We start from the raw sequence: 15,053 nt of genomic DNA on the forward strand, positions 1-15,053 counted from the left end.
AAGTACTCAAATATTTTACTTAAGTAAAATAACCAATACTGCAATGTAGAAATACTCTGTTATAAGTAAACGTTCGGAATTCAAAATGTACTTAAAAGTACAAAAGTATTGGTATGAAAATGTACTTCAAAAAGTATCAAAAGTAAAAGTACTTGTTACGCAGAATATGCCATTTCACAAGTTTGGAAATCAAAATCCATACAAATCATTTGGAAATAGCAGATCTGCAAGCTCAGCTATAACATAGAATCGCTGTTGTCAGGTGTAACAGCTAATAGGGATCCTAAATAAACTCTAACTCATAGTGATGGTACTGAAATAAAATAAAGAAATCAATATACAAACACAACTTAAATCGTTCATTTGTCTGAACCAGTGAAACATTTAAGTTTCCTCTTAGCTCGTGTTCCCTCTTCCTTCAGGGAAACGTTAATTTGGCGCAACTCTGCTCCTATCTTGCACATAATAAATTTCTCTGCAACTTTTTCTTGCAGAGCAAAGGCATGCTCTGGGTGTGCATGTGTGAGGCCGCAGAAAACATCAGAGTCTCTTAGTTCTTGCCTCAGAGCGCTGAAGAGACCGCTCTCCTTCCAGTGAAATTTAAACGCTTCCGTTACCCTGGACTCCATTTTCAAAATTGTTTCCTTGAACAGTTTGGATGGTTCTATCAAGTTTGACTCATGTGTGTATCTTTTCCTCTTCAGAAAAGAATTGGAGTCACCAGAGGTTGCACAGTAGTTGTGGTCACTGTCATCGAAATGAACAAGCAGCTCCTCACATTTGCAGCAGGACAAGAGAAGTGGGTCTTGCTGCACCTGTCTGACCAGCCATCCAGAAATGTACGTTAGCACTTCATTTTTGATGCAGTCTGAGGCTACAGTCTCAACAGTCACCGCTGTCAGGTCTTCACACTCTGGAACATACTGTAACATAAGCACAAGTTGAAACAACTTGATGAATTTAAATTGTCTGAATGGACAGAAAATAGAGTTAGGTGATTTGTTTTTAAATGCATTAATTTCTTTACTTGACCAGGAAAGAACAATTGAGTGTACGAAGCACATTTTCCAAGGAAGACATGCACATTTGGCAAATATAACAATTATGTTCACAAAATGCATCACCATATTTGGAGTCTTCCATAAACAAATCTGTATGTTATGCACCCAGGTGAAAACAGTGCAGTGCAACAAAATACATGTTGCTATTGCCAATTAGGAATTTTCAGTATGTCCAGTAAATGCAATTGTAATTTGTCAATTGTATTTACACTAGGAAGCTGTATATTCTGCCAAAATTCTAACTTATAAGGTGAGCATTTATCTTCAACACTCACGTCGCAGGCAGCATACACAATTGATTTTTGTTGATACACACCTTTGAAGTAGATGCTGTTGGGGGGTTGGAGACATCAGACTGGTCAGTCCATGGTGGATTGATCTGTTCAGCACTGAATAAAGGGACGTCATTATCCATGAGACAGTTGCTTCCCATGCTGTTTGTCAGACAAGCAACAGAGGCACTTTTGAGTGCTGCAGCAAACTCAGTGCTTGTGGGATTATACCGATGTCCACCCTTGCCACGGATCACAGAGAACAAATTCTGGGGGTGGGGGAGACATGAAATGGCTTAGAGTAAAATATTAATTACCATGTTTATTCATAATGTTATTCTTACTTATGTTCTTACCTCGAGGCAGTCCTGATTTAGCTTGGCTGTGCACAGGAATTTTATGTCTCCATGTTCATTCACCAGCTGTTGCACAATTTGGAGGACACTTCGGATGCTCAAAATTAAACCTCGCTGGCAAGGGGGAGTGAATCCAGGCCTGTATAGTAAGATTACAGAGAACTCAGTGATCTATTGGATGAATGATTATGATGATGGCATACTGTCAATCAATCACTGTACAAATCTAGATGTGTCCAATACTCTGAGGACTATTTCATGGAAATATACTGCATACTTCCACTTACTCAGAACACGCAATTGATAAATCTTATGAGAAAGATTGAGAAAAATGACATTTGTCCATTGCCTTTTTCTGATCACACCACATGCATTGTGTTCTAACCAACCTGAAGGTCCAAGATGAGATCCATTGAAGGCTGTCCGTGAGGACCTTCATCTGCTCATCATCACCTCTTTGTCGGAGGGGTCGGCACCAAGGGTTGGAATGAGAGAGGCTTCTGAAAAGTTTGTGTTTGCTGATTAATAAAGATATCAAATTTCACCTTCATTGACTAATATTAATAAAACAAACAATACAAATTTGTGATGATCAGTAGCCATTTCCAATAGAGTCAGAATTAGTACCTTGAATTCAGTATGTCAAATAACCTGTTCATGTCCTCAAAGAAGTCTGCTGTCTCGTGTGCCTCATTTGGTAGCCTTTTTAAATCAATCATGGTCTTCATCCCTATATGATTGTTTGATTATTACATTACATCTTGTAATACAGGTGAATGTGTTCCAAACTCAAACTCATCTGTACCCAGATGCATCATAAATTGTTTGTCGATTCCCCACCTGCAGCCACAGTGTGACTGAAAACTTGAGTCGCAAGTCGAACACGCATGTTGGTGAAAGGTGGCAATTCAATGTCTTTCTTGGACAACTTTGGAGCCAGGCGGACACAGTTCTGCTTGTCCTGAGCATAAAAGTCTTCCAAGTGTTTCCACTTGATTTGTTTTGTGCCCATCTGTAACACAAGATGGAAGTTGATGTGATACATGTGGTTCTTAGCGATTGTCTTTACTATACTTCAATGTCATTACAGTGCCAGGAATGTTTGTGACATCACCATGGTAATTCAAATGTACTCAATTTATGTCCAACATGTATTCCCACTAATACCACAGTAGGTGATAAACAGGTCTGGGAATTAGCTGAATCATGTATTGTATTTGATAATGAAACTAACCTGCAGACCATGTTTTTTAAGGTTGTTGCGTATTGACTTCACAAGATGAGGCACATCGAATATAAGTGGAATTCTTTTCCCCTCCACCAATATACAGTGTGCCACATCTGTTGCATCTGCTGAATCCAGGCTGGCTCCCAGCAACTTCAGTGTCTTCATGTTTGTTGAAGATTGGTCACAGACCACAGAAATGACCTGTTGTGAGACACACGGTGTACATGTTAACATAATCTCTGTAACATTTATGTGGAGTATGTACATAATATGTAAGTATCTACATAATATGTGAAAGACTTACTGTGAAACCAATTGCTGTTAGGCGCCTTACAGCCTCTGGCAATATTGCTGCCAACTCTTCTCCAGAGAGAGCAGTTTTGCCAAAGAAGTAACCTATATGGCCTGCAGTGAGTAGATGAAGGGTACTGTATATTAATTTGTCCTGAACACACAATCATTCCATAAAGTCTCAGCATACTGTCTCTCCAATAAAATTAGCCCTTTCAGTGAAATGAACTGTATCTTGTATGTGTAGTGGTCACTTTCTCTAAGCAGTATAGAATTAACATCGACTCACCTGCTTCCACCTCGAGGCCACTCCTCGAGCCATCAGTACCATGGCTTGGTTAGCCACCTCTCCTTTCGCTGTGAGACCATTTACACAATCTAGTGCCCTATTATAGTCGACATGCTGTTTTATTGCCATCTCATCAAAAACAAGGGAAACAGCAAGCTCACTTGGCTTTACAATTTTCCCTAGCTTTTCCATGTGGATGAGGACAGCATCGAGGAAACCTGGCTATAAAACGAAGGAGCAGTAGCATGTTAGTGTAATGGAATGACAAAAACATCTGGAAGGTCAATGCAGGAAGGACACATTTTCATAGATTTGTTATGGCTGAACAAAAGCACAGCAATACTGGATATGTTATTATGAACTGCAACACACATAATTTTGTCATGATATTTTTGCCATTCTTCAACTACTTACATGGAAATGGCTGAAATGTCTATTTATGAAGCATCTCAGGGTTGTTGGGCATGGAAGGACAAAGTGCTTCCTCAGTGTCCTGTAGGCATTGGGGCTGTGATGTAGAATCTTCACACCCAGCTGTTTTACAGATGTTGGGAATGCCTTTCCTCTCTGGTTTCGGCCACAGGTTTTAAGTTGATGGTCTATGAACTCAGCAGTCACTGGAGGAAGAGCTTTCAGGGCATCAGAGACCTTCTTTTTGGCTTTAGCCTTTTCAGCTGAAAGCCTTGAGAGAAAAAAAAGGTTTTCTTTTTAAAGACAGGAGGAAAGTTAAGCTAAAAAGTAAAGATAAAAACATACAAAGCACATGCATCAGCTCTACTGTAAAGGAATGCCTACTGTGCTTTAAGGCTTTTGACTTTGGCTTGCAGTCTCTTTTTGCTGGCCTTTTCACGATTAAGCTGTGCTCTCATCCTCCTTTTCTGCTGTATGTCTGCGTTGACTTGTTCTTCAAGGACAAGTCTTCGCTCCGTTTCCAGTGAGAGTTCTGGCCGTTGCTATTGTTAAGAAAGGAGCATTGAAATCCATCTTACAAAATAGCAATCTTAAGTGTTATACATTGTATTCTTCATTTGTAACCACCATTAAATGGCAATGTTTAGTATTTCAAATGGACTTATTTAACCACCTTACCTCAATCAGTAATTCATCCTGTATTGGCTCCTGTATTGGCTCCTGGATTGGATCTGGGGCAACTTAAAATAAATAATGCTGATAATAAGTAAAGATGGCAAGTTCACCTTTATAAAACGGCATGGGTATAATGATTTTTTTTCTGCGTTTGTATTTTTTACAGGTGCTGCCAATATTGGTCGGGCCCACTTCAACCCTTAGGTCCCTAAAAAAATGGAGATAGAGCCTGTACTCCACCTAATCTATTGATGTTATTACTTGCATTTACAGAATCTATACTAGAAAGGAGATTAAATTGTTTTACTGTCACCCGTTACCTACCAATGCTATGGAGGAGTCCACGTAGCACACGTCTACCAGCAGCTGATGGTGGAGGATCGGCACAATGTAATGTTGGGATGGCATCGTCTGTGAGACGTTTTCTCACTTTCTGCAAAATAATATTCACATGAGGACCTCTCGTCTTCACACTAAATATTCTTCATTGCACTATTCCATCCCCCCCCCCAGAATGATTGTAGGATATACTGCCCTGCCAAGCTAAAGAGCAGTAACTACGAAAACAAAAAACACTGAAATCACAAAGGCTAATTTGACCTTTAGGATACACAAATAAGTCGGTGTGTCCAAAAACGTAGTTACTGCACTTTGGCTTGGCAGGGCAGTATAGTGAATATATAGTGAATGTACCATTTGGACAATCATATCCTTTTCAAAGTGGTCCTCACAGACTCCATAGCCTCCTTTTCGCAGGGCATCTGGAGAGAGGATGGACAGGTCTGGTCTCCTGATGTTGACCAGCCATCTCTTTCTCCTATGTAATTAGATAAGATGGTATGGTAAGGAGAAGTTTTTGTCTTGCATAATGTCACCTGTCTTACTTTGCTCATCATGTGCATTCTTCATTAAAGAAAATAAATGCTTTACATGTTTGAAAGTGCACTGTTATTGGCAAATATGCTTTTAAGAAAACCCCCACAAACACACATGTATTATTCAGTCTTATGCTAGATGTGCTCCTGTTTCTGCACATTGTAACAGGGCCTTTTATTTATAATGTATATATTTAACCACTATAGACTATAGTGTGTTTAGCATGTTCAGGTGTAACCCCTGTTGTCATGGAACAGAATTCATAGTTCATTCAGGTCTACATATGCAGCTAGTATGACGTGACAGTGGCCAGCTAATTTATTACTTACCTGTCAGCCTCCTTTGGGAAGGAAAACACAGATTTTTTTCTATTATTACAACCTACTGCTGCACAAAGTTTTGGCATTGTAACTGACTGAAACAGACTTGCATGCTGACAAACTTGTCTTTATATAGAAAAGCATTTAATTTGCTCAGGTGCTGTGAATGACCTGATCCCAAATCATACCCCATCAACCAAGACATGGAATTGATAATTCCATTGGAAAGGAATGGAATAGAAAATGGTCAATAATGGAAAAGGATATTATTGAGCCTTGGAACACACTTTTTATTTATTTTTTAATATGTCCATAATTATCTCACATACTATATTCAGAATCTCAATTTAGAGCATTTTATGGGGACAGAGCATAGAGTTCAAATCTAATATAACATATAAGGGCTCTGTCCCTTATATTATAAGAGACAGAGCCCTCTATGTCTCGTCCGTCAGACTGCAGATGGACCGAGATCACCCTTCAGATATCTTCCCAAATCTCGCGAGAGTGGGTTGCTGTGATAGAGAAACGTCGATAACAAAGTAGATTTTCTCCTAATTTGTGTCACTAAAAAAAAAGCCATTTTAGTACGAAAATCGTTCATATTGTGTGTCTTGTGACGATTGGGTCCAATATTTAGTTCAGTAACCATGGAGCTAAGGAATGGTTCAGAAGCTGAGTTCACGTTGACTCTTCCATTGGAATCAATAGACTCCAACTTGCTTCCTGTCTCCTAAAGAGGTGTCCACCTACGTCACGCAGAAACGGGAAGTAAACCGGAGATTGCGTATCTTTAAATTAAAAATCTTTGGTTACAACATGGAGGACCACTGAACACTGCAGGTTACAAAATGGAGGACCACTGAACTCTGCAGGTTACAAAATGGAGGATGTGTTGGATGGACTTGTATCGCACCATGTGACTGCTTCTGACCAAACATGTCCTTGATGAGTACATCATGTTCCAAATATAAATGAATAAATACATAAATAAATATGCAAGAGGCTGTAGGAAAAGGAATATGTATCCTTCAGGTATTAGATCATTTGTATTAATTTATCAATATATTGCCACAGGGGAAAGAGAAAATATAAATACATAGAATATTAAGTGAGTTTGGTAGAATATACGTATAATACATGTATTATTTTATTTACTTACTCGCATAGTTACTTCTGACAGCCTGGGAGCCTTGCAGCCTTGCATCATGACATCATTGCATTCTGGCATTCTGGCATCAAGTTTTCAAAGTCAGAGCCTACTTTAGAATATGGATGTTCATAACATGTATCATTGTATTGATACATGTTGATTTCTACACACTATAGCCTCATTTTAACATAAAAAAGAACACATCTAATTTATCTTCAGGTTACTGTTATTTACCTGTAGAGATAGTGGGCCCTATTTTTTATAATTGTGATGACAATCACATTCACAATCACTTAATTCAGACGTGCTGTTCTGAACTCTGCAAACCATATTTGATCTTCATAATTATCACCCATATGTTACTGATTATAGAGAATATTATTGTAAACCGTTCTTTATTTCCTGCACAATGGATTAATAATGTTGCGCTGAAAACTCTTCAGCCGCACTGAGTCGCTTGGACACGATAGCCAACGTTTGCTTCATACAATGTAGCCTTTGATTGCTTTTCAATAAAACCATATTTGATAGACATAAATAAGTATCACCTACATGTTACTGATTATAGAGAATGTTATATTGTTGTAATCCGTTCTAGTAGTAAGGGAGACCTCTGAATGTTCTGGCATTGTGCGCCCCGCCCGACTCCCGCTATTCTCATTGTAGGCTCTACCAAACAAATTTGGCATAGCAGGTGGTTTTAGAATCTGCTGTGCGCTTACCCAAACGTGTGTGGGCAAGATAGCAATTTTAGGGATAGTGCAACATTATGGAGTCGGCATAATGTATAGCGGGTAGTGCGGCTGTAAGATACCGTTTAGGGACAGCGCCCGCTGCCTTGTGCGTAATTAACGGGTAGTGGGTAGTTTCAAGGGATAGTGCAGGACGGAAGATACGGCCCATCGTTTACATGTCTCTGTCTGACAGATACTGTATGAACCTGACACATATTAAAATGTTAAAATAAATGAAATAATACTGTCCCCTCACACATTACAAGGATAATATCAGTCACCAGAAATATGGTGCCTTGCTCAAGGACCAGGAGGGAGCCTGGGGATTGAACCTTCTGTACCTCATGTACCTCTATGACAGCGTGTACAGCCAATGGACAAGGACAATATCAGTCACCAGAAACATGGCTAAAATAGAGTTTGAAGATCGGAAGTGGGTCACCAAATGTTTTAAAGTGATATGCCCCTTTAACTGCTCCTAATGAGCAGCTTGGTGCCTTGCATGGTTTCCTCCACCATCGGTGTGAATGTGATGCATGTTGTGAAGCACTGTGGATAAAGTGCCTTGCTCAAGTACCAGCTGGGACCCCCCCCCCCCCAACACCCCAATGTGCTGACAGTGTTAAAGTCAGTGTGTTGAAACTAACCTCGTCTCTCATTTCCTGTCTAACGTGCAGACTGCAGTTACACCTAAACCACAGGAAGCAGCTTCTCTACTGCTCCCACCACACTCCTACAACCTTTAGTTATGTTAACGTTACTTTAATAAGATTTGAATAAGCCTAAGAGAATAGCAGATCTACAAGCTCACAAAGTGTTGCATTGCGACACTTTGTGAGCTTGTAGATCAGCTATTTTGGTCACATCTTGCCAGTTAGTAGTACCTCCTGAGCAGGGTATTGAGAACCATGTGAAAGCCAGTCATGTATGGAAACAAACCCAGAACCTGTGAAATGTGTCACCAGTGGTTCCTAAAGCTTTTAGCTCCTGAGTCATGTTGATGTCTCCCCGGGACCCAAACTAGTGGAAATAGCCGATCTACAAGCTCACAGTGCGGCCCAATGTGACGTGTTGTGAGCTTGTTGATCAGCTATTTTCACTACGTCTTGAAAGTTTCTTTTTAATTGCATTTCAGACATGCGTTTAGACTTGATAAAATAACAACCTAGCAACCGTTGCAAAACCTGCATTTGGTTTGGCAAGCTTCTGTCACCTGTCAATGTTATTTCGTCCGCACACACACATTTGCAACATTAATAGCAAGAATAGGAATACCACGATAACGCAATGGTGACTATGAACCAGCAACAGATTTCATGTACCCAGAAAATAGTTGGAGGTGTTGTTGAACACATACACAGCTCAACGTCGGGAAAGTTACACGGCTCACCGCCCAGGTGATGGCAAGATCTACAAGTTGCACGCTGAAAATAGACGAACTACAAGCTACAAGATCTACAAGTTGCATGCTGAAAATAGACGATCTACAAGCTCACAACGCATCGCGTACGGGAATACAAATTGAGCGGACAATAATATTACCAGAAACACATAAAGAGCTAATATAACCTTGAATGACAAGGATAAGGATAAGGATAATTCCTTTTAACAGGTCGTTCATGAAAGTCCTTGCGGTCTTGTTTCCAATGAGAACCTGTGAGCAATTAGGGGTTAAGAGTCTTGCTCAGGGACGAATTTCATTTCATCGACACATATGCTGGCCTGGCCTGACAATAACAAGTCTGTAACTCCGAGAGTGTACAAATGGAACCAAATGTAGGGTGCATTTGGACCCGTAGGGTCCATTTGGTTCCATTTGTACACTCTCAGGATTAAAAGGGTCCTTGAAAATAAAACTCTTGAGAACCGCTAGTACTAGTGGACTCCTAATGTGCCATAGTGTCAAAGTAAATCAGTGTCATACATATTCTGAGGAAAACCTGGAGACTGACATTCAATAATTGTGTCTGAGAACATTATAATGTTATGTAAACAAAAATCTAACATTTACCACGGACAAGGACAGGTCTTGTCACGGACACATGTGTCCGTGTACGGACATATTGATGACCCCTGCTTGTGAGCTAAACTAGACTAAAACAAAACATTTGAGAATAACTAAAATATGACTAAAACAAAATGAAATCTTATAGACCCCTTAACAGACGACGTCACACTGATAAGAACCAGTATGCGCGCAATGAAACCCATTATACAACAGGTAGTTCCGACCAAGCAATCTGATTGGTTGAAATAGCTATCTAGCCGTGCTTCAAACCAGCATGATAGCACGGGCCTTATCACATTAATAAATCACTCCGCACTGCAGGCCCAATGTCTGTTCATAGAGCCTATTCCAGGTCATTTAACATCAAACGTGTGTGAACAATAAAACATCCTGTTATTAATTAACTGTCAATTTAATGAGCCCAGCTGAGATAAGTGTCTCTCCCTGTAATGTCCTGTAGAGGGCAGTGTTTACCTGCATTTACAATACAACCAACAGCTGGGGTTTCCACATAGATACAGGTACAACAATTTAACAAAGGTTCTCAGAGTGCGGTCTGTGAGCTTGTAGATCTGCTGTTTTCAAATGGCCGAAATGCATATAGGGCTGAAGTGGTTAATGTATGTTTTGTAATAATAATCTAAATCTACAAAGTAACTAGTAACTAAAGTTTTCAAATATTTGTAGTGGAGTAAAAGTACAATATTTGCCTCCGAGATGTAGTGGAGTAGAGGTAAAAGTACTGAAAATTGGAAATACTCCAGTAAAGTAAAAAGAAGTACCTCAAAATTAGTACATGTACTTAGTTACTTTCCACCCCTGGTGGCTACAGGGTGTCCCCGCCCACGCCTGGCTGGCTCAGGCTGATGATGCGTTTGCTCTGTTAGGCTCCGCCCACGCAGGCTCCGCTAGCCGCCGCCCACACGCCATGAGGCCCCGGCACACAGTTCCGCCCACTGGCCACGGTTACCCTGGCAACCGCGCCGGTGCTGGGAGGGTGTGTGCCTGACTGACTGGAGCGTGGGAGTTCAACTGAGAAAAGCTCTCTCTCTCTCTCTCTCCCTCTCGCTCTCTCACACACACACACGCACGCACGCACGCACGCACGCACGCACGCACGCACGCACGCACACACACACACACACACACACACACACACACACACACGCACACACGCACACACGCACACACGCACACACGCACACTCGCACACACGCGCACACACACACACACACACACACACACACACACACACACACACACACACACACACACACACACACAGGTTTGTATAGATACTTGTGAGCACAGAATCATGTCAGGACAGTGTTTCTATGACTGACATTTTTTGCAGTGAGCTTGTAGATCTGCTATATTCGATGCACGTCACTGACAAGAATAACTCAGGCATAACTCCAGACCCCTAAACCTGACCTCTACCTGTCTAATCCTAAACCTGACCTCTACCTGTCTAATCCTAAACCTGACCTCTACCTGTCTAATCCTAAACCTGACCTCTACATGTAACATGTCTAATCCTAACCCTGAACTCTAAATGTCTAATCCTAAACCTGACCTCTACCTGTCTAATCCTAAACCTGACCTCTACCTGTCTAATCCTAAACCTGACCTCTACCTGTCTAATCCTAAACCTGACCTCTACCTGTCTAATCCTAAACCTGACCTCTACCTGTCTAATCCTAACCCTGAACTCTAAATGTCTAATCCTAAACCTGACCTCTACATGTCTAATCCTAAACCTGACCTCTACCTGTCTAATCCTAACCCTGACCTCTAAATGTCTAATCCTAAACCTGACCTCTACCTGTCTAATCCTAAACCTGACCTCTACATGTCTAATCCTAACCCTGACCTCTACATGTCTAATCCTAACCCTGACCTCTAAATGTCTAATCCTAAACCTGACCTCTACCTGTCTAATCCTAAACCTGACCTCTACATGTAACATGTCTAATCCTAAACCTGACCTCTACATGTCTAATCCTAAACCTGACCTCTACATGTAACATGTCAAATCCTAAACCTGACCTCTAAATGTCTAATCCTAACCCTGACCTCTAAATGTCTAATCCTAACCCTGACCTCTAAATGTCTAATCCTAACCTCTAAACCCAGTGTTTTATTGGTGAATCTCTCTCTGGTGGGAGTGACACTATTTCAAAGACGTCACGCGCACGTCGCCTAACACCTACTGTACACTACAGGTCACACGATGAACCATTGATCTGCATCTAGACTCATTCATATGTTCATCAACCTGGTGTGACACCCGGCAGTCTTTGCAGTGGCGTGCACAGACATTTTGAGGGGCAGGTGCTCAAGTAAAAAACTAAAAGGGCACCTTGCACGGCGCACGGAACCGCCGGCTACCTCTTTGCCAAAAATAGCCGATCTACAAGCCCACAACGCCTCGCGCTGCGAGGCGTTGTGGGCTTGTAGATCTGCTATTTTTGGCTAAAGTTCTCATTAGAAAAGGGATGCCGAGTGGTTATGGTAAAAAGAAAAATCATATTACATAAAGATTTGGCGGACCCCCTGTAGTAACTCTGAGGACCCCCTAGGGGTCCCGGACCCCCTGTTGAAGACCCCTGCTGTAAACTAAAAAAAAAAAAAAAAAAAATCCCCTTTTTTTCAAAAGGGCACTTCTGGTCAAGAGGGCAAAGGGCAGGTGCTCTAGCACCACCTAGAGTCTATCTGTGCACGTCCCTGAGCCTTTGTAAACTGTGTTGAGGAGTGCATTTAAAGGATGTTTTTAATCGATGTGTGTGCATGTGCGTGCTCTGCTCAACAGACCGGTGGGACGGTGTGTTACCGCGTGCCATGACCAATGCAACACTGCCTAAACCCAACGTGAATCTATTCTTAATTGTAAACCTAAGTCTACAAATCTTTTTTTTTAAAGGACGACTTCACCCATTTTCAACCTGTCTTCATAATTATAATAAGTCCTCACTAATACTCATGATAACATGGCACCATTTCTGTCTACTCACTCTGTGTCTCAGAGGAGGGCTGTGGACAGTTCAGTAACCCGTCTACCAGTGACATCATCGATGAGGAATACAAGCTAATAGAAACTACAGGCTTTCTATTCCTGGAAAGTTAGCATGTTGTAATGGAAGCCATTGTTCTCACTTTAATAAACAATGTAATAAAAACATTGAAATATTGAAGAAAAAAAAACTTCCTAACGATGATGTCACTGGTAGACGGGTTTCTGAAGTGTCCACAGCCTCCTATGAGACACAGACTGAGTGGAAAAAAATGACTCAATGTTATCAGGAGCGTTAGTGAGGATCTATTACATGAAGATAGATTGAAAATGGGTGAAGTCGTCCTTTAACAATAAAACGTATGTTTCTGTAGACCTCACAAACACTGTTTATGACACTCTACCTGAGGGAACATTGTGTCCTCACAAGTACAGTTATACAAGTTGTCTCTCTCACACACACACACACACACACACACACACACACCTTCCTGTGGTGTGTGTGTGTGGGTTGGTGTGTGATACAGAGATGTGGTGTGAAGGGCGAGGGAGTGGAGAGAAAGAGAGGGAGAGAGACAGAGACACACACACGCGCGCACACGTACATACGTGTGTGTGCGTGCGTGCATGGAGGTATATAAAGACAGACAGACAGACAGGTATGTATATAAAGGGTGAGATGGTGACTCACCAACCGGTTTCACAATGTGACAACCCTGTCTGTCTGTCTGTCTGACTGCCTGTGTATAACTGCTTGTCTGCATGTCTGTCTGTCTGTCTGTGTAACTGCCTGTGTGTCTGCCTGTCTGTCTGTATGTCTGTATGTTTGTCTGTCTGTGTAACTGCCTGTTTGTCTGTCTGTCTGTCTGTCTGTCTGTCTGTCTGCCCAGTGCAACATAAGGTCACCTGCATTGTATCGTATTGTATCGTATTGTATTTTATAACTGATGAATTGAGTACAATGCACCACAATGGAAACAAGCCCCCTGGGGGCTATCCGTTTAGCATTAACCTTTGACTGTATAATACCTGTACTGCTAACACACTTGTTAAAGGTAGGGTAAGTGATTTCCATTGGTTAAAATAAGTGTTAAATAGCTCTATATTGTGATAGTACTCATTGCTATAGAGTGTTTGTTCAGTAAAAGGAGTCTCCTTGTCTCTCCAGCTCTTTAATAAACACAAAATGCATTTTCGTTTCAGTTTAATTTCCAATTTTATCCAATCAGGATAGAGAACTCAATCAGGATAAGATTAAACAAGTGAAATTGGAAGTGATGACACTAAGAAATGAGCAGACAAAATTGGAACTGGAACACTATAAAAATGAAGCTTAAAAAATGGGTACTTTCTCCTGATTGGCTGAGGAGACGGGGAGACTCCTGTTACTGAACAAACACTCTATAGCAATGATTACTATCAGAATATAGTGCTTTAACCTTTTAACAAAATACTTTTTGTTTTAACCAAAAAATATCACTTACCCTACCTTTAATAATATTCAACAATATTCAATAATTCAATTAACCTTCAAAAACCTCAGTGGTGGAGGAGGGGGCGTGGTCAGAATCATCAGCTTGTCCGTTCACTTCCTTTCTACAGCAGAAAAGGGGCGGAGCCTCCTGTGGTCAGGTGTCGAAGCCTGGGGTTCAACATTGGTGAACTTTCACCGGGGGCGTCAACCAATGGGGAAAGCATGGTTGAACTCGGCAGCCATTTTGTTTGTAGTTCTTTCACTCAGCCAACCTAAGCCAAAGGAACTACACTCCTGAAAAGTGCACGTACAGGCATGTGACATTTAAAGCTGCAATCCATAATGTTGTATTTTAAAGGAATACTTCACCCAAAAGAATGAATCAATTACACACCCCATGACGCCTTGAATTAAATGGAGATGTTTTCTTTCATTTCTGTCGCATTCCTGATCCAATAATTTAATATTTACAAGTTTTCAACTCTAACAGTGTTAATCACTGATGATCCAGGTTCAAAGACAATAGTTTAAATATGTTTTTGCTCTTATTAAGAAGATTGGTCTCCTAATAACTTCAATTAGTCTAATATTGCAGTATTGGTTCAGGAATGCGACAAAAAAGAAACAAAACAATCTCAGGGAATTCAAGGCTTCATGGGGAGAGTAATTGATAAAGTATATAAAGTATTCCTTTAACAAATAAAAGGTTTATTTTGTATGGTAGAACCATACGTGTGTTTACACCCTGGTGTCTGGCAGGACAGCTACTGGTTGACGAGTAGTACTGCCTGAACCTCAAAAGTGCAATACCTCCCCTGTTCCCTCTTGGACCTATAGGGAGCCCGGAGGGGGGTTCGAATCCCAGGTGTTTACAGTTGCGTTTACATTAAAC

At 41.0% G+C, this 15,053-nt stretch overlaps 1 long non-coding RNA gene across 1 annotated transcript; it reads right to left on the reverse strand.

Annotated features, from left to right (window-relative positions):
* Nucleotides 1-814: 814 nt before the first annotated feature.
* On the reverse strand, nucleotides 815-1,797 carry LOC311041173. Its single transcript, XR_014600361.1, has 3 exons — nucleotides 1,690-1,797; nucleotides 1,378-1,602; nucleotides 815-923 (listed from the first exon to the last, which is right to left on the reverse strand). It is a non-coding gene; the product is annotated as an uncharacterized lncRNA (long non-coding RNA).
* Nucleotides 1,798-15,053: the final 13,256 nt, after the last annotated feature.

This window comes from Gymnoscopelus microlampas (genome assembly GCF_963454915.1).
Source record: "Gymnoscopelus microlampas genome assembly, chromosome: 24".
Taxonomy (NCBI): Eukaryota; Metazoa; Chordata; class Actinopteri; order Myctophiformes; family Myctophidae; genus Gymnoscopelus; species Gymnoscopelus microlampas.